We start from the raw sequence: 27,134 nt of genomic DNA, 5'->3' as shown, positions 1-27,134 counted from the left end.
ACATTCAAATTTGGTCCTTTTATGTGATGTGATTAAAAGTCCTGAATAGTGTCTGTATGAATCATCAAGCCTTGTGAAAGCTTTTCTATAATAGCATTCCCCCTTTGAATAATGTGCTGATCCATTGATTAAATCAGTTCCAAAGGTTGAATCAGTGAGGTAAAATTGGCAGGCAGGAAGGTATTACCAGACACTAATTCTCCTTCCTCGGGGTAAGCTCTATAAATGTGTAGCAATAGAATAGCTTTGCAATCTTCAGGGAAGTCTATGGTGCTGAAATGAAACCCATCAGACAAAGAATACCTTTTCCCAACCACGATTTACCCTGTGCTTTATGAGCAACAGGTAAACAAGTAACTTTTAAAAGCAGAAAGACAATAATATTTTCCATTTGGCAAAGGTTTTATTTCACAAAGGCCTGAAGCTTTAGTATTTTAGAAGAACAGTTAATTTGTCCTCATTCTTCTTAAACCTGGGGGCATTGAATGTGTGGGCTTCGGAAGGGGAGAAGTCAGCACACATCATCAAAACAGACCAGCTTCCACCCCATAACAGGAGAGTGGCTCGGGGGGAAGTGTGTGCTCATCAATTGCATTCTAGAGACATCTACTGCAGCTTTTCCAGCCGCTGACTCCTTCTGCCAGACACTTAGAGCTCCTAATGCCCTGTCTCTTTTCAAACTACAAAAGCTATTCATTAGTGATGGCACAAGAGACGAATTCCATCCACTCCTGAAAAGCTTTGGGCTTGGTAGACCATTCCAAGCAAGCGATAGGAAGCACCCTCAAAAACAAGCACCCTCAAAACTTCACAGAGACCAAATGCACTCCAGGTGCCCTGAATGAAGGTGAGTGCAAAGAGAACAGAGGTGATCAACAGCTGAGTGGATCAGAACTGGCAATGGCTCTGAGCAGCTGACCTCCCTAAGTCTTGGTGTCCTGGGACTTAGACAGCCAATCCTATCTTTAGCAATATGTTCCAAGACTCATCTCTCCCGTTGCTTTTCTATGCTTTTCTATTCTACTGCCATGGCTCACGAATGACATGTTTTCTTGATCTTCCCCCAAAGGGTTGTCAATATCATCGCTACCTCGATGTTGGCGTAGTACTAAGTGTTTTGCATTTATTATTTCATTGAATCCCCACAAAATCCTTGGGAGACAGGAAAAATCATTACCAAGCAATGGTAGTTATCACTTCCTGAGAACTACCGTGTTATGTGCCAGGCACCCTGGCAAGCACTTGACACACATCATCTCACTTCCTTCTTATGACAGCTCTGTCATTAACCCCATTTTGCAGACGAGGAAACTGATGATCAGAGACAGTATGTAACCTCCCCAAGGTCACTGCTAATATAAGTAGCAGAATCAGAACTGAAACCTAGGTCATTCAGATTCCAACGCCCACGCCTTTCCCTGCTATTGGATTTTAACCTTTGTGAGGGCAAGAACTGTGCTCAGTTCATCTCTTTATCACTCACAGCTCCTAACAGGCTCTGACACTTAATAGAAAATCAATAACTATTTGGATTGCTTCTCTGAGTTTATGCCAACACCATCTCTCTAGCTCACTCTTAGCTCTGTAAAGGTATTCCATAAACTTACACAAACAGCCTGCATTATCGCCTCCTCTTGGCTCCAAATCACGATGCCACTAAACTGGGAGAGGTCTCCCAAGAGGTGTTCAATTCTCCTAAGCCAACTGGCTTCCCCCCAAGTGGTGGTGGTCGTTCTGACTCTGCTTGCAGGCAAAGGAACGGACTGGTAAGTCTTTCACTTCCTTGAGGCTGCCATTTTGTAATTCCCTTTAACTGCATCTGAGAACGAACTACTAGTAGGTGCTTAAAGTGGTAGAGATTTTCTGAAAGGCAGTTTGGCCAATATAACAAAAGCCATCAAAGTGGGTATGCCATTTGACATGATGTTCAAACTGTGTTAATGATAATAGCAAAACATGTGAAAATATCTTAAATGACCAACAATAAGGAAATAGTAATTTGTGGTAGAACTGGGATGCGGCCATTAAAGATAATATTTACATAGACTATTTAATGACTGGTAAGTGTTCACAGGGTGATGTTTAGTGAAATAAGACGGTCCTAGAGTTCAGAGATTAGGAGGGGAGATAGATGTTAAACCGACAACTATAAACCTAATAATTATAAAGAAACTTAGGACCATGAGTATGCATGGTGTATATCCTAACACAGCACCTGGCTTATAGTAGGTGTTCAGGAAATATTTGTTGAGTGAAATAAAGGATGAATGAATGGATGCAAGTAAACAAAGAGTGTAAGAAATTAAGTCAAAATGGAGTTGTCTGGGTCATAAGACTGCAAGAGATTTTTGTTCTCCTTATATTTTCTGGGCTTTTACATTTGTTTTCTCATGTATTACTTTTAATACCTGAAAAAGTATCTTCCTGAAGAGACAGCTATGACCTATAAAGGAAGAGGAGGAGCCAAAGCTGTTAGTGTGAAGGGAAAATGGGAGCAAGAAATGGAAGACCCCTCTGCAGGACCTGGGGGTGTTTTTCAGATCAGAAGTTTTTTCCATAGGATGACAAGAAGCAGCAGCTGAAACTCCTTCTTTGTACTCTGCATATAACTTCAGAAAGAAAGACAACTTTTAATACTTCAGTTGGTCCCGAAAGAAAAAAAAATGGGAAGCAGATCACAAAAATGGGCTTCTTGTCCTTCATTCAATGAAGGATCAGATCTTAAGGTCTAAGTTGGTTGCTGGGGCTTGGGCCCCATGGAACCCTGCTCACACGGGAAGCCTTTGGCGTGTAAAACTGGCAAAAGCCTTGGGGGAAATGCTGTCACCAAATCATCTTTGAAGTAGCTTTTACAATGAGACTTCAAGATATTTTATTTGCCTAAAAATAAAGTGTGGGATGGGTTCGCCATTTGTAATTTATGAGAGCCTTTGGCATATATTTGACATCTTCATTTTGAGCTCCTCTTTGATGTGACGTATAAATTGATTTTCTTTTCCACTCTCATTGTTCTTGAATGTGTACAACAGAACCCTTTATTTTCAAAAAAACGATTAGCATGAAATGTGACTTATGGTGTCCTAAACTATGTGTTCTATAAATGGTAAATGGTTGTAATTACTATAAGATGAAAGTCATATATTGGATACATTCTTGTAATTATTATAAAGAAATGGCATGGTCATGGTCTCAAATCAAATTAAAGAGGCATAAAATTCAATTTCATTTTCTCAAGATCTGTGTAAAAGTTGAGCACATACAAAATGTGGTTCCAAATGTAACACACTGGCACAGAAGCGGTCTCTGCACAGACACCATGAAATGACATATTTCTAGAATTTACCATGCTATCTTGAGGCCCAGTGTGTGTGTTCTCTTATGACCACCACACCCTGAATCAGAAAAGTGCTAAAATCTGGTTCAGCAGATTTCTCTTTTTCATTTCCTCTATAAGGAAATACAACACCACCACCTCAGAAAGATGCAAGAAGGAAAATATAGTACTGGCAGGGCCATTTCCGATGCAAAGAAATAACAGTTTAAGCCTTTCACACTTGTATCCCATAGGTATATTTATACCATACATCTATAATTCAAAAGTCAACATTAATCTAAACCACTACGATGGCTATACTAAAAAAGAAAGGCAATAACAAGTACTGGCAAAAATGTAGAGCAATTGGAACCCTTGAGCATTGCTGGTGGGGATATAAAATGTTTTCCAAGTGCATGCACTATGGAAAACAGTCTGACAGTTCCTCAAAAAGTTAGACATAAATCACCCTATGACCCAGCAACTCCACCCTTGGGTATATACCCAAGAGAAATGAAAGCACGTGTCCACCCAAAGACCTGTGCATGAACGTTCACAGCAACACTATTCATAGTAGCCGAAAAGTGGAAACAACTCAAATATCCATCCATGGATGAAGAAAATGTGGTATATTCACACAATGGAATATTATTACAGTCATTAAAAGAAATAAAGGACCGATACATGCACAATATGGATGAGCCTCGAAAACATTTAGCTAAATAAAAAAAAACCGAGACAAAAAAGACCACATATTGTATGATTCTGGTTATATGCAATGTTCAATGTAGGCAAATTCGTAGAGACAGAAAGCAGATTAGTGGCTTCCAGGGGCTGAGGGAGGAAGAAATGGGGAATGCCTGCCAATGGGCACACCGTTTCTTTGTGGGGTGTTAAAATGTTCTGGAATTGGTGGTGATGGTGGCACCACTCTGTGAATACACTACAAACCACTCAATTGTACCTTACAAAGGGTGAATTCTATGTCATGTGAAATACATCTCAATAAAGCTGTTATTTTTTAAAACTTGATATTAAATGGCCAAGCTGAAAATAAAGATGATTATTCAAATAACATCCATGTCAAAAGTTGAAAACTCATTAATTCAGCAGCACATTATTCAAAGGGGAAAATTCTGATGGTCTCGTGTGTGCCAGACCCTATTGTTGGTGCTGGAAATACAGAAATGAGCATAACAACATCGCTGCCCTGACCAGGAGACATTCTAAGGACCCAGCTTTACACATTCTGGCAGATGGGTGTGACTTTAGGTTTGGAGGAACTCCGAAGGAAAAGTTTTTGGGGGTTGGGGGAAGCCTTCCTGGGCCCCCTTGTTCACTTACAAAACAGTGCTATTTTCTCCCTTCTGTTCTCCACTCCATACATTTATTTTTAGCACCAAGAGCAAATAGTCCTGCTTTAAGAAAAATAGCTCCTACAGACAGTGGCTCAAAACCGCTGTGAAGCCAAATTCCAAGGACACCTTATCTGTTTGGGGGAAGCTGTAGAATGAGTCACTAAAGGCTTGGACAATTGAACTTGGGGTCAGTTTCAAACACCTTCAATGAACTGATCAGCAAGAGCCATAGCTATCCAAATCACCACAACTCATTTTACTTAAACGTGGATTATAGAACTCTCTAGAAGTGCTCATGTTTTAAAAGGACTTTCTCCCACGAAGTATCATTTTCTTCATGGCCCATTTCTGCACCATGGATCACACAGGGAGTAGTCTTTTAAGGCCCTACCTCTGGAGTCAGGGGTGTCCTGTCCATCCAGCCTCTCAATACACCACTGCTCTGCTCCAACCAGGCAGGGCGTCCAGTCGTTCCCATAGACACCATGCTAGTTCTCTTCTTCTGTGACTCAAAATGCCCAGACCTTTCTCTCCGTGTTACTTCTCAAGGCCCAGTAGACGTCTGACCTCCTCCAGGAAACTTTCCACAGCTCTCCAGCCCATACTAGCCTTGGTCTGTGCCACACAGGACTTCTCAATGATCCCAGCCCTGCGGTGGGCTCCCCGAGGGCAAGGATCGCCCACTTAGCACTTTTCTTCCACCTCCCTTAGCACAGCAGAAGGCATGGAACAGATTCAGGGCCGGCACTGAATCTGTAAGTGTGTTCTATCTCAGATACATGAAAGGGCTACTGGGGATTTCCTTTCCTAAGTGAAATCATTAAGAATTCCTTATGGAGGGGGCGCCTGGGTGGCACAGCTGGTTAAACGTCTGCCTTCGGCTCAGGGCGTGATCCTGGCGTTATGGGATCGAGCCCCACATCAGGCTCCTCTGCTATGAGCCTGCTTCTTCCTCTCCCACTCCCCCTGCTTGTGTTCCCTCTCTCGCTGGCTGTCTCTATCTCTGTCGAATAAATAAATAAAATCTTAAAAAAAAAGAATTCCTTATGGAATACAATCAAAGAGAATAGGGTATAGTGTCTTCTTTCCTAAGTAAACAGAGCTTGACTAACGCTGAGGCCTTCACTGGCACACCAGCTGCTGAGGCCACATCATTCCATTGTTGTTGTTGTTGTTGTTGTTATTGTTATTATTTAGAGAGGGAGAGAGGGTGGGAGGGGGAGAGAGAGAGAGAGAGAATCTTAAGCAGGCTCCACACCCAACACGGGGCTCGATCTCAAGATCCTGAGATCATGACCTGAGCCAAAATCAAGAGTCAGAGGCTTAACCGCGCCCCACGTCTTCCCATTATTTAAATGGGAGGCCGACTGAGCTCAGATTCATGGTACGAAACCACGAGGCTTCACTCTGTTCTCGTGCCATCTTCCACTTTCACTTTTCCATTGTAATAACTTTGGGGTTAGTTGTGACAGAAATCACCTCTATCATGTTTTGGCTAATAAAGCAAGTGAATTCTTCTCCGTCAGCTAACTCATGCTTCAGTGACACCAGCCATAGTACAGGGCTCTCTTATCTTCATTTGTCACAGGTCCTAACAGAGAAAGTCCTCGGATTTTGTTGCCCTACACTTTCATATACTCACATTTAGTTGCTGATTACATATAGATGGGCTACCACACTGACCCCTGAGTCACTGAACTGTAACGGCACACATGATATGCCTTCTGAATGCCCTACATGCCATGAAAATGTTCATCTCATCAACGTGACTATTAGACACTTTTGACAAAAACAAGATATGAAAGACAAGTTTTTTTCAGGTGCACTTTACAGAGGAATGATCACAATGGTATGATCAATGGATCTGAACACAAATAATGTGTGTTCGTATTGTTGGAGGGAAGACAGAGTAGGTCAAATTGATTGAGAAAATTCTGGAAAAGGAGACAGGTATAGCATAGCTGGAAAGAGAATTGTTGGAAGACATATTGTTGAAGAGAGAACTGTCTGAAGACTATGGATTTTTGCCCCAGGAGCTAATCTAAAAGATCTAGCGAGGGGCGCCTGGGTGGCACAGTGGTTAAGCGTCTGCCTTCGGCTCAGGGCCTGATCCCGGCGTTCTGGGATCGAGCCCCACATCAGGTTCCTCCGCTAGGAGCCTGCTTCTTCCTCTCCCACTCCCCCTGCTTGTGTTCCCTCTCTCGTTGGCTCTCTCTATCTCTGTCAAATAAATAAATAAATCTTTTTTAAAAAAAGATCTAGTAAAGTATATTAATGCGCAGAACAAGACAATTACTTCCGAAGACAAATCTGCAGCATCCGCATCTTCTGAGCTCCAGCACTCAGGCGAAGGAGAGAAAGGAAAACAAATCTGCCAAGCCCATCCTACGATGTCAGTGGCCTGGTGCCTGGTGCTCACACAACTGAGAGAGGCCGCTCCCGTCTTAGGAGTCGGTGCTGTCTATGTCCACGTGCTTTGCACTCTGTCTTTGCAAAAGTAGGGATGACTTGGTTAGTGGTTAGAGGCCTGCTCCTGTCCGTCCTCCCTCCATCCCATCCTACAAACTTCAGCCAGAGCCAGATGCCTCCTGTCCCTCTGCTGCCCCGAAATCCAGTGGTTCCCACCCATCAGCCTGTCATTCACACCAGCCAAGCCACCTCATCAGCCTCGTCCTCCACGATTGGCTTACTGCTCCATCCCAGCCAGACAGGGTGCTCAGCGGGCCTTGCCACAAACCCACCAAGTACGATGCCCTGTGTGGACAGCTTGGGCCATTTTCTCCCCCTCCAATGACCTCTCTGCTTATTGAAATCCTACCCAACTTTTCCTCAGATCCAGTTGAAGTCTCTGACCACTCCAGCCCCTTCTCTCCAGTGAATCCCTGCCCCCTCTTTTATTTCCTCATTTGACAGTCACATACTAATTTGCATGGCAAACCACGTAACGCCCAGGGTCTCCTAAGGGAGGCGATTTTGCATCCCAGGGGAAATGGAGCAATGGCAATCCCTAGAGACATTTTTGGTGGTCATAACTGGAAAGAGCTGCTGCTGGCATTGAACGGGTTGAGGCCAGGAAAGCTGCTGAACACCCTACAATGTGGACACCCGACAATGTCCGCAGGACAACCTCCTATTGAGTTATCCCTCCCAGGATGTCAGGAGCGCCAAGGCTGAGAAACCCCAATGTACACACATGGAAGTGTTGTCTAGTCAACTGGATGGAAGCTCTCTGAGCGGCAACATCGTCATTCAGCGTCCAGCACGATGCTGAGTACCTCTCATAGCATTCTTTGATAAATGCACGTTGATTAGATGTCACCATCTATCTGGGTGGGTAAAGAGAAGAAAATTTCATCTAAAATGATGGGTTTGGTTTTAGCCTACATTTTTATCTAATGGAGTTTAAATATCACTTTTAAAGAATGTCATTCCAGACTAATGTTTAGTGTCCTTCCTTCTTCAGCCCTTTCTGAGATAGATGGCTCTTAGTAAGGAAATGTGGACAGCAGTAGTTACGGGGCTTGTCTAAAATTGTCAATTATGATAAACTAGCGAGAACAGAAGTCTCAATCTTTCATCTTCCACTCACTTGTGGCTGAGCAGATGGTAGACAGTTCACCCATTTGACAGACATGTAGTCAACTCTTACTGTATATAGCAAGCACTGGGCTAGGCTCGTTTCTCAAGCGTTGGTATGATGCATCCATTACTAGAAGCCATGTCATTGTCGCGGCATACAATTTCCCATGGAAGCAATGCTGTCATCTTGACTGGAGTTTCAGCATGAAGTATACCATAGATATGACTATGCATGTAACATAAAGATGACCATAACCAAATCATAAGACAGTCTCTATAACAAATTCACATAGACCATTGTTCTCCAAGCCCTTTAAATAAACACTGGCCTCTGGATACAGTGATGTATGTATTCAACACACAAAATACAACTTGACTAAATTATAAAGTCAACTCAAACATAATACAGTAGCTACAAAAACGGATATAAGGGCGCCTGGGTGGCTCAGTCAGTGAAGCGTCCTCCTTGGGCTCAGGCTGTGATCCTGGGGTCTTGGGATCGAGCCCCATGTCAGGCTCCCTGCTCCGTGGGGAGCCTGCTTCTCCCTCTCCCTCTGCTGCTCCACTTGCTCATGCTCTCTCTCTTGCTCACTCTTTCTCAGGTAAATAAATAAAATCTTTTAAAAAATGGATATCAAATACAGGGTTGAGCAATAAATGTATTTACCTTCTACGAACTTGGAAGGACTTAGGGAGTAGTGTGCAAAGCTGAATTTAAAGTCCTTGATCTTTTTGAAAAGTCGTCTTAAGGAAGCTGGGGTTGACCTTTTCTTGGCTCTCCAGAACCTTCTTGACACTTGACAGCTATCAGAATATTTCAAATTTCTGGCAAAACATAAAGAAAATCTACAAATGGAAGATGAGGCTGATGAAGGGGGTTGGTCGGTGTGAGGGCCAGGCTGATGGGTGGGAACCACTTAATTTTCTGGGCAGCAGAGTGATAGGAGGCATCTGCCTCTCGTTTGTAGAACGGGTTGGAGGGAGGATGGCCAGGAGCGGAGCTTTTACAAAGAGAGAGGGTAAAATCAACATACAAACGAGCCATCAACACCACTTTTCTTTCCTATTTTCTTTTCAGAAGTGGCTTCAAAACACTTTTCAAAAAATCATAGAAATAAAGGTACGGTAGTATCCTGGAGCAGAGAGAATTGCTGTGTGGGTGGGGAACTCAGCAGCTGCCTCGTGGCCCAGGAGCCCAGGGTGAGGTAAAGGAGCACAGAAGTGCCAGCGGGGGCGGGGGAGGAGAAATGTGCTGGAGTTCGGGCGGGGACCAGCACTGTGGGTAGCTGGGCAGTAGCTGTGAGTTTGCAGCAGTTCAATCTGTTCTGAAAACAAGAGACTCCCTCCTCTGAAACCTGCTTCACACCTCACTGATGATACTTTACACCCTTTCCCCAAACCCACGAGGACCATCTAGTCGACAAAGCTGCTCTAAAGCGGATTAAATGCGCAGGCTGCATCCTCGCAGTTAAACTCCATCGAATCTAAGAACTCGTGAAAACTCGTAATTCTCACTAGATACAAATATCACATTACGATCATTTCAAGGAAAATACCAGAAAGAGTACAGTGGAACTGTCAGGTACTGATATCTTAGAGGATAGGTTTTAATTGGATCAAAACCTCTACAGTCTTTTAAAAAGCTCATTAAGATCTGAGCCACAAAATAAACTTGAAAGGAAAGAAGGCAAAGCTTCTTTTAATTAATGGAGGTAAATGCAATATTTGCAGAAGTCGATTTGGAGAAGATTCATTCGGGATTGCTTCTGCAAGCTCTCTGATCATCCACACTGCCCCCCCCCGATCTCCCCCCCACACCCTCATCCCCCACCACATCCAGCACACACAGTAATGATGACAATAACTGTAATTTCTTAAGCCCTTACCTTGTACCTGGTCTGCATTTAATGCTTAACGTGGATAAATTCCTTTATCCCATCCAGTAACCCTATACGTTAGGTGCTCTATCTCCAGTCTACAGATGAGGGAGGGAACTGAGCCTCGAGAGGTGGTAGGTAGTTCAAAGTCACATGGCTAACAAGTGTCAGAGTCACAATGCCAACCCAGGCAGAATGGCTGCAGACCCCATTGCTACAGTTCCAGTCCCCACTGGCCACCCACTTGTACTTGTACCCTGTCCCCAGATGGCCCATCCATCTGTCCGCTGGAGCTCTTATAGGAGAGGGTGCAGGTACCTGTATGGGGAGGCATTACAGCCCACCACGCACACACACAGGTCAGCTGCCCGGAGTACACGCCAAGCCCATCCCTGATTTGCGCTGCAGCCAAGCTTTAGCAATCTGCTCCAGCCTCCACATGGCCGGCCCTTTTCCCAACAAGAGCTCTTGTGCCTGGCTGCCTTCTTCCCCGCTGCCCTGAAAATGGAGCCTCTTTTTGCCCCTTGAGAAGCATGATTATCAACCATTCTGGAGAAGGGCTCCCTCTTTGCTTCACTGAGAAGTGTGACCTTTTCAGAGTCCAAATAATTTCTGGGCTCAAACTCTCCTTTAACACAAAATTGCCCTCCTGTTTGCCTTCATCTTGGCTGAGAACAATGTCTCTGATGCCAACCCATAATAGTTATTACTTACAGAGCACTTACCACATGCCAGGCGCTCTGCATACAACCTATCATTGAAACCTTACGACCATTCCACCAGGTGGGCACACGTGTTGCTCCTATCATGCAAGTGAGAAAATGGAGACTTGGCTAGATTAAGTGATTTGCCCACAGTGGCACAGCAAGGAAGTGCCGCAGACAGGAGTAGGGTCTGGAGTGTAACACCAATGTTGACAGGCCATTCCACTGTGCTAAGCCTTCAGGTTCTCCTCTGCGACATGAAGCAGATAAGAGTTCCTATCTGACAGGGTCGTAAGGACACAGTGCGATCGCGCATGCAAAGACTCAGCACCGTGCCCGCACAAAGGAAGCTCTCCATGATGCACATTTCCCTTTCTTCGTTGAGGAGCTGTCTTCATGGGGCAGACCGCTACTCCCAGTCCTCCAAGCCCAAGACGACTGGAGAGAGATCCAGGCTACGTAGCTGCAGGTCGGCCTTGAGCTCAACTCTCGGGAGCACAGGCTCAGGTGGCTTTGGGTTTCATTTCCGCACCAAGGCGTTATTATCCACTTTATACCTACAGTCAAGCCCATCACTGCACTGTCGAGGGGAGGCAACACACAGTGGGGCATGTCACGTAGCTGAACTCATTAGCAAGGACACTGCCTATAGATGGACTCTAGGCCAGACCTAGTTATAAGGTCTCTCACGTATGCTGTTTTTCCAAAAATGAGAAAGCATGGGACTGTTTTCCTGTTGGGTTAGTAAGGAGCCCAAGCTCCCTTCAGGAGACAAGGATGGTGTTAGAACGAAAAGATACAGAAAATAATCCAATTGGTTTGAAATGCGCAAAGCTACAAAGAAATGGAGTAATGTCATATGTTCTAAATGTAACGTTCAAGACGTATACAGATGTTAGAAGTAAAAAAGAGAGAGGTGACCAATCCTCCCTTGGAGAGAAGACAGCTGAGTCTTCAGTGATGAGGTGAAGGCAGGTAGAGGTGCACGGGCGAGGAGAAGGGCTTTTCAGGCAAAAGAAAAGCACAAAAACACAAAGGTGTGTGAGGAAGAAGGTATTCTCAATAAGGATGAGAGCGGCGAGAGTTTAAGGGGAGGGGTGGCTGGACAGGTGAGCAAAGGTCAGATGAAGAAGAGCCTTATAAGCCGTGCCAAGGCACAGAACATACAGATTATGGTTTCGAAGGTGTTCTGCGGATGCTTGTTGGCACGCCTTATGCTGAAAAATGTGAGTGTGGGGAGGAAGGACGACTCTATGATGAAATCCACAAAGTTAAACAGGATTTTAACTGGATGACTTCTCGGCACATCCGATATGAACCTCCCAGAGGAGAAGAGCATAGTATATAGGCTTTCCCAAAGCTATTAGACTACAGTCCCATTTTGCACAGAGCATCCTGTAAAACCAGGGTGCAATGGAACGTACTTTGGGAAATGTGGGTTCAACAGTTTAAAAAGGGCCTTGAAAGATCTGTCAGCAGCATGAAAACAGACTCGTGCAGTAGAATAGAATCAGAGAGACATATTGTGAAGCTCCTGAAATATTCGAAGACATACCCAAGTAAAGGAGTCACTGGCAGGGAGAGAAGCGAGATCATCTTTGAGAACTATTCATCCAGCAGAATCCATAGAACTTGGACTGATTTAGCTGAGTGGGTGAGGGGAAAGATGTGCCCAAGTTCCCAGCCTGGTAGAGCATGTGGAAGGCAATATCACTATTAAACCATGGTAAGGAATATAGAGAGAAGGGCGGGATTGGAGTGGAGTGGTGGTTGATGCTGGATTCCCTTTTGGAGTGTGTGGAGTTTGAGAAACCTACAGGATATCGGAAATTTAACAAGTTCAGCAGGTAGTTGGATGGATGGGTGTGAAGTTCAAGAGAAAGGTCACGGCTGCAGAGGTAGTTTTGGGAGTTGTCATCCTATAGATGGTACATCCATGGGAATGAATGAGATTGTCCAATTGAAAAAGAGAGTGGTCAGCATTAGTGCTACATGCTATGAAGATAGGCTGGATATGGGTTGATTAGGGTTAGGTTTGACAATCTGGTCACCAATGACCTTAAGGAAAGATAGTTCCATTGGAGATGTTGGAAAGAAGCCAGATTTCAAGGAACCAAGGAAGAATGGAAGGTGAGACTCTGGAAAGGGCAAATCTAGGAACATTCATTAAAAATAACCTGAAGAAACAGAAAGGGTTTATCTTAAAAAGAAGACATGGGGGAGGAGGGTCATGACAGATGATGTCAAAGCAGCACGAGAGGTATTCTGTGTTTCCCAGGAAGGGACCAACTTCAATTCCATGTTAGACTGACCTGGGCTCTTGTCCAGTCTGTGTAAGCTTGGGCAAATCATGTCAAAGATCTGAGCCTTGGTTTCTGAATCCACAAAACAATAATCATAGGTCCCTTATGGGGTACTGTGAGGATTAAATTAGTTAGTAAGGTAGCATATGGGTGGATGTATATATCCCACAGCTTGGCATGTAGTAAGTGCCCCAAAAGGGTTCCATCTCGCTTTCTAAGTCACAGAGATAACAAAATAATGCCAGTAGTGCTTTGCAAAGTCACAATCGTGACATAGACGTCTATGGTGGGCGGGGAGCGTGTCGGTAAATCTCTCTTGAAATTTTTTCTTTGTCAGGAACCTGAAACCTGCACAGACATGTGCTCTCTCCTTCCAAAGTCCCAGACCTTGTTTGCTAATGTCATTCATGGCCACCTGAAGCAACTGGAGATGCTTTTCCCTTTGTCTCCTCCCTCACTCCCCCAGACCGGGCCCTGGGGTCCCTGGCAGAGCACAATCCCTCCACAATAGCTTTCTTTCACCTAGGTGCACACCTGGGCCTCCCGAGGGGATTCCCAGGGAGCCGCCAAGACAGAGAATTTCAGTCTGGAATTGCTGCTCCAGAAATGCCCCCCTCAGGCCCCAGGAGCTCTGCCTTCAGAAATCGTCTCCAGGAAGGCTGGCCAGGGAGAGCAGAAGAAGGGCTGCGTTGTCGCAGAGGGTCCCCGGAATGAAGCCTTGAATGGAAGGAAGATGAGGGCTTCTTTCCTTGGGGCCTCCTAAAAAGCCCCTCTCCACAGACTTTTCCCACGCTGGGAAATAAGAAAGTCAAGCCATCTCTCTTAGGGTGTACAGAAGGCAGGGTTACCAAAAATGGGCTTTGGCAAAGCTGGAAATACTAGCTGGAAAAAGAGGCACGAAATGGAGGCAATCCAAACCACCGGTCAAGATTCCGAAGGAATTTGGCGCATGTATTCTGAGCACTGAGGCCACCAGACACAGTTCTCCCTCTTGTCACAATGAAGAATGAGACTCTCCCCGTAAATTGCAAGAGGGTGAGTGAAGCAGAGCAGGAAAATGTCCCCCAAATTCAATGAGACCCTCTAAGTCAGGGGTTCCCCACATGGGCTGTGCCTTCGAAATCACCTGGAGAGCTTTTAAAATTACAAATGCCCAGACCCCCACCCTTGACCAAAGGAACCAGCATCTTACGAGATGGGGCATGAGTCCGAGCACTTCTGAAGAGCTCCCAGGGTGATTCAGATGTGCATCCAGAGCTGGGAGCCCTGCTCCAATCTATGTGAGGCACCCCGGCACAGACTGCAGGACACAGTGTGTGTGGGAGAAACGAGAGAGCCCTTTCTCCACCCCCAGCGGGCACCAACCACGCCACTGAAGGAAACCACATTTGCTAGGGCTGGCATTTCACACCAAGAAACAATCCCACAAAAGCCTGCCCTTTGCAACAAGGTTAGACCTTGAGGGCATTCTGCTCACGGAGATAAGTCCGACGGAGAAAGACAAACACGGTATGATCTCACGTTTGTGTGGAATCAGAAAAAGCGAAACTCACAGAGAAACAGAGGCGGGAATGATGGTTGCCAGGGGCTGGGCGGGGGGTGGGGGGGATGGCGAGATTCTGGTAGAAGGGCACAGACCTCCAGTTAGAGGATGAATGAGTTCTGGGGCTGTCACGTATACATGGAGAAAGGTGGCTATAGTTCGCAGTACTGTGTTGTATACTGGAAAGTTGCTAAGAGCGTAGATCTTAAATGGTCTCACAACACACACACACACACACACACACACACACACACACACACACACTGTAATTATGCAAGGTGACAGATGTGTTAACTAACCTTACCGCACTAATCATTTCACTATATATGTGTGTTAAATCATCACGCTGGCTACCTTAAACTCATGCAGTGTTATATGTCAATTATATCTCAGTAAAGCTGGGGGGAAAAAGAAACAACCACACAGACCATCAAACAAGGTCCTAAAGAAATGACCACATGCATTTGAAATGTTTACATAATAGACTCAGCCACCCACCAGGCACCAGACAGCCCCCTGGGGAAGGCTCTGCGGTTTCTATCCTCTCCACCCCCACTCCACCTCTTCCCTAGCTCAGTTCAGAAAAGGGAACATCTCAGCCTTTCAATATCTGATATAAACCTTCTCATTCAGTTACGCTTTTCAATTTTAAGCTGCATTTGAGTCTTTTCAACTTAATTGAGGCAGAAGAAAATGATTAAATGTTGTATCAAAATCCAGCGTTCCCGTGTGGTTCTCTACATCGCGCCCAGAGTGCCCTCGCACGGCGACGCCATCGTGCAAGACTTCAGGCTGATGCTCAGGTCCCAGTGTGGCCCTCGGAAGTGTTCGGAAGACAGAAGTATGGAGAACTGAAGCATGAAATTGCTTCGAAATGATGAAGCAAAGATGTGTTTTTCTTCCCAATCAAATCTTCTCTGGAAATCCCGACAGCAGGTTTACTCAAAGCCCTTGAGACCCACTCCGTAGCATTGTTTTTCATACCTTGGTCTCCTGTTCAGCACAGCACCCTCTAATGCAGCCCATTTACCTTTAAATCACTTACAAAGAGCCACGTTACCATTGCTGGACGCTGGGAGGATGGCTTCCGACACGAGCGCTGAATTGAATGGAAGAGGTAGAGACACATGCCGGGTCCGAATCGCTCACTGTCCAAACGGCAATGCCACGTTGGAGGGCAACGTTCTGGGCAGCCCAGCCCCAGGGAGGGGGGGTAGGTGGGATTCACCCCCTCCCAGAGGTAGAACCATTCAAAACGAGACAGGGAGCGTGAAGCGTTTGCTTTCATACTTGCGGTCACTGTGGGATTACGGTATGTGGTCCATCGATGCCCTACTGAGGGGGCACTGCAGAGTTCTGGTCAGCACAGCAGAAAGGACCTGGGCTCCATTCCCAGAACCGCCCCCAGACATCTACACGCTTTTGAGAGATGCAGACCAGTGATTATGCCCAAGGTCTGTGGTACCACCGAGGAGCTGTGTGACCAGAGGCAAGTCGCCGAACCTCTCTGTGCCTCAGTCAGTCCCTCGTCTCTAAGACGGGAATGACAATGGCTTCTGCCTCCCAGCGCTGCTCTGAGGATTCAGTGAGTTCATACAAACACAACAGTGACCGGCACATGGGCATCACTTTGTAAAGTTTATCGATACTGGTTTCAGCTGCAAAACGAAAGGCGTCCTAAACAACTCTTAAGTCGGGGAGGGTGTTTTGTTTATCTGTCATCTAGAACCTCTGTCAGATGTCCAAGTGGAAACAGCAGCATGAGTTGAGAATGTCCTGGGCCAGTCTGCTTGCTTTTCCAGTAAAATCCTGGATTTGCAGCATAATTGGGGAATGAGTCACTGTGGTTAACCAAGTTTTCCAGATTACAAAGGTTTAGGACTTTAGACTTTCTCAGGAGTCACCAGCTGTCCCCCATCCGCGCCCCCCCCCCCGCCCCGCTTGCTGGTTCTCCTCCCTGCTGCCCTGCCATCCTTGCAGCTGCGCCGTCTGTAATCCTTATCATTCTCTTCTTCCCTCTCTCTGCTTCCTGTATGTCTTTCTTTCTAATACCCTCTTATTCCCTTTGCCTTCCCTTCTTGGAGTCGCATATTGCCTCTGCCCGGACCCTCTCCCCAGCTTGGCTCGTCCCGACCTCCGACTGACTTGCAAGCCCCGGCTGAAACATGCACTTGATTCTTCCCTGTCGGAGCACTCACCACCAGTGAAACAAATGATATTTACTCATCTGTTCATTCATTCTTTCACTCATTCATTCACTTCATCCTTTCAATCATCCAAGGCATTCTTTTCTTTTTGGTCATAAAACTAATTATAGGGCATCTTGCATAATCCTCGGAGTCAGTATTTGGCTCTTTTTCATGCTGTTTGCAGAATCATTCTTTGCAGCCACAAATGAATTAAGAAAATAGATATATAGCACTAAAAATATCACTGCTCTGGGTACCTGAGGGCTTTGAACGAGTGGCTGAGAATAAACTTCAAAATGTATATTGATTTTTTTTCAATTTGGTTAAATGTTTTTTTAAAAAAACCCTCTTTGAAGCAAATCTTATGTTATGATATGTTCAAGTCCAAAGACACAGAATGGTGACTATCACTTGTCATTATCTAAGTATTTTTGGTAATCTATTCAGGGAACTACCTTAGGAAAAACAGGGGTTTTTTTGGTCTTTTTTTTTTTTAAGGACTCATGCTATAAGTTTATTTACAAACATATCGGGTATGTTGAATTCAAGAGTTTGATCCATTTTTCAAAGAGACTGCACCTCTTAAAATGCTCCTTTTCACATCTGTTTAATGGATTAATTAAACATCCTTATTTCTTAAGCAGTTGGTATCTTACCATTAAAAAAGGTGCAATGAATCCAAATCCAAACTACACAGTCACCATAATTAGGAACCACCACTTGTTCTCCAATGAAAATGGCCTATTCTTCCATGGGCCCTCCTCATAATGGCTCCTACGGACCACAGAGGTTGGGAACCTCTGGATGCACTGTCCCAACATGGCGCTACCGGAAGTTCTGGGAAAGGCACGGAGACCCAAGATAGAAGAAAGCGGGAAAAATGTTCTAAGTAGACCATGGTCTCTTTTGACTAAAGCTTTAATCTTCACCATCATTTTAAATACTGGATACTACAGTCAATCTCTACTGGATAAATATGTTTAGTTGAATTAAGGGCATACTGGCTTTCCAGCATGGGCCTTTAGCACCCCCTTCATAATTTCAACTGTGATATAATCTTCCTAGAAATATGTGTTCATTGATAAGGTTTTAACAAAAGGTACTTATATTCATCAACAATGGTTAGAAATCACCACACAGTTTAGAAGAAGAATATTTTCTCTTTCAAGTGCCAAATACTCTTTCCTCCCTTCGGACTGGTTGCCTTTCAAGTCAGAAACCAGAAGTAGCTTAGGGATTGAAGAAGCAAGTAAGTCTTTCTTTTCCTTTCTTTAAGTAAGCAGAAAAAGGAGCTAGTGAGTGGACTGCACAGCTCGATTCTCAAGTTTGTCATGCTAAACCAGGGTTAAAAAATCTACCCCCCCTTTTTTGTGGAAGTTACAATTTCCTGTATGAATCATAAAAAAAAAAAAAAAGAATGTTCTGTAGAAGCTTTCGTTAATAGAATCGCTGCACTCTTGTGGAAGAAAAATCTCCAGGCTACTTCAATCTCCCAGGGAAGTGACCTGATTTGGGCTTGGCAAGGCCCCAGGAAAACAGGAGGACGGGAGTAACTGGGTGCCGATCCTGACAGGAGAGCACCTACCCAAGTGGTAGCAGTGGTCCTATGTAGACACCACTTGAAGATGAAAGTCTTTGTCTTCCTCTTCCACCATGGCATCATGCCATTCTCTTCCAGAGTGTTCTTTGTTCTGGATAACAAAACTAAAGCTGGGGCAGCAGCAAGCGGGACCATGAAGAACCTGGAGATCCTACAATCTAGCAACGGAGTCAGGAATCTGAACTGGGACGAGGATCTGTTGCTCTGGTTCAGGCTTCTGAATGGGGAGTGCATGCCAAAACCATCGGAGAGAAACTTTTGCTGGTAACGCCTTCATGGAGATATGATATCATCCATATACGGCACCATCCACCCATTCAAGGTGAACAATTCAATGTTTTAGTGTATTCACCCAGTTGCACAACCATCGCCACAGTCGGTTTCAGAACATTTTCAACACCCCAAAAGGAAACGGCATCTTCTTTAACGGATCGTCTCCCAGTCTCCCTCCTTCCCCCATGACCTGGCAACCGCTGATCTGCTTTGTCTCCATGAATTTGCCTATTCTGGGCATTTTGTATAGATGGCATCATCATAGAATATGTGGTCTTTTGTGTCTGCCTTCTTTCCCATGGCGTGTCTTCAAGGTTCACCCATGCTGTGGCATGATCGGGCCTTCATTCTTTTTTTTTTTTTTTTTTACCACTCAATCATATGCCATTGTGTGAAGATATGTACCTGGTGCTGTTTATCCATTCGTCAGCTGAAGGACATTTGGGTTGTTTCCACCTTTGGACTGACGTTTGTTTTCAAGGTATAGACACCGACTTCTCAATTAGGACCCCAAATCACGTCCACAACAACTCCAGGGGAATCCCTGGGAATGTTTTCTGGAGACAGCTTGTAAATCTCCAACTTAACTCTTTCCACATGCCTTATGCTAGATGCTGGTCTTACAGGCAAGAATCATACATGGCCCTGCTTTCAGACTGAGTATTCAGAGAGAGTTTGAGATTGAAACTCTGTGTGTGTGTGTGTGTGTGTGTGTGTGTGTGTGTGTGTGTGTGTGTGTATGTGTGTGTGTGAGAGAGAGAGAGAGAAGAGAGAGAGAGTTGGGGGGGCAGAGTTTCCTTCTATAATGGCCCCATCTTCCTTCTTTATCTCGGTAGGCCTGCTAGGCAATTGATCAGAAGTTTCTATTTGGTAGGAGAAGGCTTTCACCTAAATATTTACATAGGGACATTTGGCTTAACTTCTACCTTGGTCTTCTTACATTCTATGACATATAGTCCCCTAAAGCATGGAATATGGATGTTAAATCAAGCACCTTTACAGCCGGGGTGAAAACGTTTGATGTTTGACAATTCAACATTTCTCAGAGCAAGTCACTATGTTGCCAACAGTACACCAAGGAAGGGGCCTGAGAGAAAGCCAGCAAAAAGCAATCTAAATCTGACTTTGTTCATGCTAAGTTATTCCTTTTGGAATTTCAACTACTTAATTATAATCCTGGAATTGTGTTTGATTCATTTTTGACAAGACCATATGTGCCCGTGTTGCCAGATTCTAGTAAAATAGATATTCCGTGCCATGTTTCAACACTCTGCCATTTGTAAAATTAGCAATTTCAAGGAAGCAAAAGGCTACTTGCCATTTTGCTGGATCAGCACCTCATATGATCTGCCTGCATATGCTGTGAGTAGAAGTAAAGAACGCACGATTTTGTCTCTAGATAAATAAATTTGAATGCAAAATAGATGCAAAGCTGTGTCTTGAGAGACAGGGTTCATTTACATCTCAAACTAGCTCTCAGATCAGAAATGTGGCGCTTGGGCTTCCTTCTGCTCTGAAAATGTGCTTTAAAGACGAGGAAGCTTGTCCACCAAGGGAAGAGGACAGCACCCGCTGCCTCTCATTTAAAGGACAATGTCAGGGGTGCCTGGGTGGCTCAGTGGGTTAAGCATCTGCCTTCGGCTCAGGCCACGATCCCAGGGTCCTGGAATCGAGCCCTGCATCAGGATCCTTGCTCAGCAGGGAGCCTGCTTCTCCCTTTCCCTCTGCCTGCCATTCCCCTTGCTTGTGCTCCCTCCCTCCCTCTCTATCTCTGTCAAATAAATAAATAAAATCTAAAAAAATAAATAAATAAAGGACAATATCAGGGGAGCCTGGGTGGCTCAGTGGGTTAAGCCTCCAGCTCTTGATTTGGGCTCAAGTCATGCTCTCAGGGTTGTGAGATTGAGCCCCACGTCAGGCTCTACGCTCAGTGTGGAGTCTGCTGGAGATTCTCTCTCTCTCTCTGCCCCATCCTCCCCCCCAGTCTCTCTCTCTCTCTCTCAAATAAATAAATAAAACCTTTAAAGGACAATGTCAGTTATGTGACTACCCTTTCTTAAGTTTTCATAATCCCCTATACTTATGTGGAGCTTTAGGCTTTTGAAATACTTTGACACATATCTCCCCATTTAATCTTTACAACGATCCAGTAATGCATAATGGGAAAGGGTGATGATGTTCACTGTACAGATGCAAACGCTGCAGTTACGGGACCTGCCCGCGGTCACACACACCTCATAGATGGTAAAGCTGGCCTTGATGTCCCATCTTCTGACACTTGCACAGGGTCCTTTCCACTGGCCCTGACATAAGTCTCAATTGGCTATTCCGTAAAAACCTGCAGGTGGTGGGCTTCACAGGGGACAAAGGGAAAGGAAGTGACATTGGAAGAAATGGAAATCTGTCTTCAGCTTCTTCCCCTCCCCTCCCCTCCCCTCTCTAGCTGGACCATCCCATCCTTCTACCCCACGGAGGCTGGGAGGGAGGGGATGTTGACAATGCCTTTCTGCAGGTGTGTCAAAGCCATCCCTTCCATTCTTCTTGCCTCCCCTTGACTGCACCACTGGGGGCTCAAGCAGTATGGACTGACTGAAAATCTCCCTGCGAAGAAGACGCATGTGCTCCCATTGCCAGGGCTGCTTAGGCAGATCTGGCTGGCTGCAGAGGAACCACAGTAGACGCGTGCCAAGCACTTCCCCGGGAGAAGCTGTGATCCATTGTCAAATTTACAAGTGCCTTTCCTTTCTTGCTGAACTTCCAAATAGTACAGAGCAAGGGCCTGGAAGGCAGAGAGACCCGGAACTGAGTCTCAGCTCTGGGATTTCCTAGCTATGCAACCTCAATCAACTTAATGTCGGACTTTCGACTTTCTCATCCGTAACATAGGGATAATATCTTCCACCTCACAGGATCCTTGTCAGAATGACACAAGAGAAGGTAAGTAAAGCCATTAACATGGTGCCTGGAATGTCACGCTTACTGACCATTGGCAGAAATTATTTTAAATATACTTGCAAAGCTCAATAATATTTCTTCAGCATGCTCCAGGGAAGCAGAGCGGGGACAGACTCGGGTCAAGTGTGAGGTACAGTACTGAGAATCCTCTCCAACTTTCCCGTCTGCTAGGCAGATCCTGCCTGCCAATGGACCTGCAAATCACATCTAACTTCTTTCTGTTCCTTATGAAAGCTTGTTAACAATAAATATTTCCCATCCCACCTACTGAATTCCTCCCGCCACCTGGATACCATTTTCCCTTCCTAATGCCTGCTCTGCCTAATGGCACCATGACTTGGCCCAGGGTTTGCTCGAAGTAGCCACCGTATGTTTTCAGTAAAAGGGGAACGACTGTGTCCCGATTGTGTTGAAAGTGGCAATTACACATGGATTGGTAAATTTCATGGGGAGTGTCCTCTGCAGAACTTTCGCTTGTACTTCCAGTGCCCATCGCATAAAATGCAATGCTCAAGTCAGAACAGCAGTGTGGCTTTGAAATAAACAAAGGTCCATTCATGAAATAAGCCTTCCCTGAGACATCTTCTGAGGCATCCAGCCAGATGGTCACGATTAAAGTCAATAGGCTTCCCATGGCGAGCCGAGCACTGGACTCTGGCAACTGCCTGCAACCATTTGCTCCACGGATGGCAAGAAGGCTGCAGGTGCCAGCCCGGCCCAGGAAGCCAAGGCGACAGACCTCTTCAGGTCCCGGCAAGTGACAAGAGATGCAAGGACTCTTTGGAGTCCTTTATTTCCCATGTTTTCCGTGGGGGGTGAAGTTCTGGCACACTTTCCTATTCTTTTTCAGCCTACATTAAGGAACTGAGAGCTTCCCGTAAACTCAAAGTGCTAAAATCACAGGAAGGAGAGGAAACCAAAGGGCAGAGGTGGGAATGAGGTGGGTTTGTAGATAAACTGCATTATGTTCTTTGAGCCAGAAAACTTTAGGATGCCCTGAGTAGCCCACCTGCTTGTCCTTAAGGAGGGGTTTCTGGGAGGGTAAATGCATCCTGACTGAAGGAGGGTATGGGCTGAATTCAAAGGAAGAAAGGCAACTCCAGTTCCCAGAAGTCTGTGGTCCACCAATGCTACAAAGACACAGAGTCAATTAATCTGTCATGTCCTCGCTCCTGGATTGCCATGGGGACTGGGTGGCTGCAGAGAACTACGTAATTGATGGAAAAAAGTATGCTCACCTCAAAGCAAAGTCCTACGGAAGGAAGCCGTATTACCACGCCCCTTCTTTTTTCCAAGTCAGAGGAAAACTGAAGCCTTCAGACTGCCTAACTGCGGACTGATTACCTTACCACCCTGCGAAAGGTGCTTGCCAGGAACACCAGCACCATTAGAATTCTGGGCTCCTTCCCCTGTCTGCAACTTGACAAGGAGAATGGGATTCTATCTAATAGCTTAACTGTGTAAAAGTACAGCTGTCACTTGTGAGACTCTTGAGTGAAAAACAGGAGTCTCTTCTTTCTCTCCAGTACGGCGGGGGCGTGTGTTCACGTGCGCGTGCATAGGACCCCACGTGCATATGCGTTAGGAGAGGGCGGGGATGGAGAAAAAGAGGCAAGCCCTCATTCATTCCTCCAAAACGCTGATCCCAGTGTTGCATTCTGGTTGGCCTTCTACAGGAAAGGGCTGGAAAGGGGGGGCTAGAAGGTTGGGACAAGCGGAGACTAAAAGCCCCATTTACTAGGGGAGGGCGGCTTTTTCCCTGCAGTTCGTTCCCTTCCTCCCCAAGGCTGGATGCTCCCGGGAAGGCACTCTAGCGACATGAGATTCTCATCCACCACCCATTCCGCTGACCAGGAAACTGAGGTCTGGAGAGAAACAGGCACCGGCTAGGGGCACTCGGCCCAAGGGCCAGCAGGGACCCGTGCCTTCCTCTTTGCAAACAACTGTTTCCCATGCCAAGATGCCTCTCTGTAGTTCATGATTTTTAGCATTTTGCATTTCTTCATATTTCTTAAGGTGCAGTTGTTTGTGTGTTACTAATTCAGGCTTCGCAGCACACTGAGGTATTCCGGTATTGTCCTATCCATGCTACTTTATAAAAGTATCCCCTGAAGCATGTCAGAACATACAGTTAGTTATTTTAAAGGGAAAAATGGTTCAGTAAATCTCTACAGAACACATCATATGAGTTAGCACAATAAAAAAATTGATTCTGTTAAAATAAAATCATTTTGGAAGACAAGTGTTTGGCTGGAGGCTGAATGTCAAGTCCAAGGTGGACAGGCCTCCAGATCTTCTTCTAACAGGGCTGCCACTGTCCAGTCACAGTGTCCCGCGTGCCCACACCTCCCAAGCACTCAGGAAAAAGAGCTGCAGATCTTCATGGTAGCGCTTGTCCAAGCACTTCGTAATTATCTGCTCACCTCTATTCCCCCCCCCAGCTGACTGTGACCTCCTCATCTTTGTGCCCCCAACACCCCAGCAAGGGGCCTGACTCAGGAAGTGTTCAGTAAATGTTAGTTAAATAAATTATTAGAGCAGGGGCGCCTGGGTGGCTCCGTTTGTTAGGCCTCTGCCTGCTCGGGTCATGATCCCAGCCAGGGTCCTGGGATAGAGCCCGGGGTCGGACTCCCTGCTCAGCGGGGAGTCTGCTCCTGCCTCTCCTTCTGCCCCTCCTCACCACTTGTGTGTGCTCTCTCTCTCTCTCAAATAAATAAAATCTTTAAAAATAAATAAATAAATAAATAAATAAATAAATAAATAAATAAATAAAGTGGCATCTTTCCATTTTACAAAGCTCTCGTAAATCCATCCCCCGGCACCAAATTACAAGCAATTTATGTCCTTGAGCCTGAGGACTTTTTGACTCTTTTTAGTAGCCCATCAGAAAAGTAAGGCATCACCTTGGTTCTTTATGGTAAATGGTGAACTTTAAGAATCTTTAAGATGAAGATCAGGGGCGCCTGGCTGGCTCAGCTGGTAGAGGATGTGACTCTTGATCTCTGGGTCGTGAGTTTGAGCCCCAATTTAGGCGTAGAGATCAGATGACTTTTAAAAAAAGGATGAAGGTCAGCACCCTTAATAAGAGGTGAGTTTCTGGCCCTTGAAAGTCTGTTCAGAGAAACTAGCGGTTAGCATTTGGAATAATTACAAATGTGTCTGGAAATGTTTATCTGATTGGAAATATTTCTAATTACACACTAGTTAGAAAGATGAGGATCTGTAGAGCAGGACGGTGTGGCCCCATGAAGCCCTTAAACACTGATTTCTGGGCCACTTTATTTCATCCCCAATATTTTCAGTGTCAGTCTCCTGGGAAACACAGTGCCCTCTTTCACCTTTGAGCCGTGGGTCTGCTCCTGCCACTCACTGGTTCTGTGGCCAGAATGTATGCCAGACTAACCTCTCTGTGAGCCTCCCTTCCTTCATCTGTGATGTGACAATCATATCACCATGCATCCAGGACTGGGGAAATGATTAAATGAGATAATATGTGTGAGATGCCTAGTGTATTTCAAAAGTTCTTGATAAATCTACGCTATTGGGGCACCTGGGTGGCTCAGATGGTTAAGCATCTGCCTTCAGCTCAGGTCATGATCTCAGGGTCCTGGGATCGAGCCCCGCGTAGGGCTCCCTGCTCAGCTGGGGAGTCCGCTTCTCCCTCTCCCTCTGCCTCTCCCTCCCACCTGCTCGTACTCATTCTCTCTCTCCCTCTCTCTAATGAATAAATAAAATCTATCAATCAATCAATCTACGCTATTGTTCAACTTCTCTTGTGAAGGCCTTAAAGGTTAAGCTGATCTCCTTACCTACTGGCAAAAGTTGAAATGAAAGGCATGATAAAGATGAAGGTAAGGTGGGGCGTGAGAAAGAACCAATTCTCAAGAATCCAGAAGAGGCCAGAACAGTGCTCCAGAGCGTCTCAGTGCCACCATCTCCCATGCCCTCCTTAAGCCCCCACCCCCAGCCTGCCTTGTGGTGCGGGAGAATTTCATCCCACCATGGTCTGCAGTCACAGGCTCCAGAGGAACTACACAGCTGGCCTCATCACCAGAAACCTCCCAATGCCACAGATAGAAGGGCCGGAAGAACTCAGTCGCTTTCTGAATACTGTTTCTACCTCCTGAGTCTAGCACTTCCTTGTCTGCTGACAAAGCCCGCAGCCCCTGCCACGGCAGCCCGGCTCACACTTCCCAGAGAAGTGAACCCACGGGAATGACAGCCCATGGTTACAAACGTTCTCTTACCTTCCCGCTCTGCCCCATTTGCAACGTACTCATCCTACCTCCCTTTCCTTGTGCTGGGTTCGTCTGATAGTCTCACTAGTTTCACTGCCTTGAAAATTGAATATTGATTATGACATAAAGTATGGAAAGAAATATTAACATTTTTGAGTTGAAAATAGGACTTGTGAGAACTGTCCTCGGATGGATTACACAGTTAGCTTCCAACAGCTCAAACCCCCAGGTCAGCAGGATTTCGGTGCCAAGTGGCTGCTATCTGTTTCCTTCCTTCCTTTGCCCGACGTGGGGAGAGAGCTTGAGGTGGCCTTCTGTTTGGACCCTCGCAGGCAGCAGACCTCCCCTCTCCCAGAGAACTTCCGCTGCCCACACTCAAGGGCACAGCGTTTGTTAAGCTCTTAGCACGGTAGCTGGAAGGAAAACATTCAACATGTGCATCCTCGAAGGACTGAAACAAAGAATGGTTCTGGGATGCTCTGTGGAACCACCTCGGCAAGCGAGGAATCCACTCTTTCCTAAATCGATACCTAAGGGATCCAATTAAACATGTGTCTTTTGTTTTTATTGATAACAAAAATGGTACATCAGAGAAATACAGGAAGAGATGTTTTTCCTCTCTAGGGTAAATATTAATGCTAAGCTGTAAGGTAGATGGTGGAGCTTTTATTGAGGCTTAAACGGTTTATAGATTTTAATTGCAACCTGTTCTCAACGAATACAATTAAACATTGTTTGTAATATAAGACACCTGCATAACACGCAATTAGAGAAACTTCTCTTTAATGGGGGCGTGTGTGGAAGGCTGGTGATGATAATGAATAAAGCCATACGTGGCACCGGAAAGCCATCGTGACGCTGCACAGCTAATGGAAAACTCACCGAGTGAGCAGAAAAACAAAACCTCAGACACGGAAAAAGAATGACAGCCATTTATGTCATCTGCCTGCCGCTTCTGCCTAAAGACCAGGCGGCACGAAGATGGCAACATACCTCACTCAGCTGGTGTCACACTACCTGCGTAGCCGTCTTCGATGTGCAGGGCAAAGCCGATGCACCCCGTCTGTCCTCACACTTTGTGCTCCCGCAGCAAGGCTGCCTGCCTTCTCGTTTGTTGCACAGATGAGGGGGAACCTGGGAAGTAGTAACACCTCCCCGGGAAAACGAACCTTCCCTCCGAAATAAACTTCACGATTCGAAAA

At 45.7% G+C, this 27,134-nt stretch overlaps 1 protein-coding gene and 1 pseudogene across 1 annotated transcript in view; both read right to left on the bottom strand.

The window, feature by feature from the left end:
- HS6ST2 (heparan sulfate 6-O-sulfotransferase 2) overlaps positions 1-27,134 on the bottom strand; it is a 286,271-nt gene that overhangs the window by 132,121 nt on the left and 127,016 nt on the right. The gene's annotated exons all lie outside the window — the stretch shown is intronic.
- On the bottom strand, positions 16,624-19,437 carry LOC123787092 (cytochrome c oxidase subunit 7C, mitochondrial pseudogene; annotated as a pseudogene).

Source organism: Ursus americanus, chromosome X (assembly GCF_024610735.1).
Source record: "Ursus americanus isolate L20-20 chromosome X, mUrsAme1.1.p, whole genome shotgun sequence".
Lineage (NCBI taxonomy): Eukaryota > Metazoa > Chordata > Mammalia > Carnivora > Ursidae > Ursus > Ursus americanus.
The sequence above is the reverse complement of the archived record's forward strand: the minus strand, read 5'-3'. Positions and strand labels throughout refer to the sequence as shown.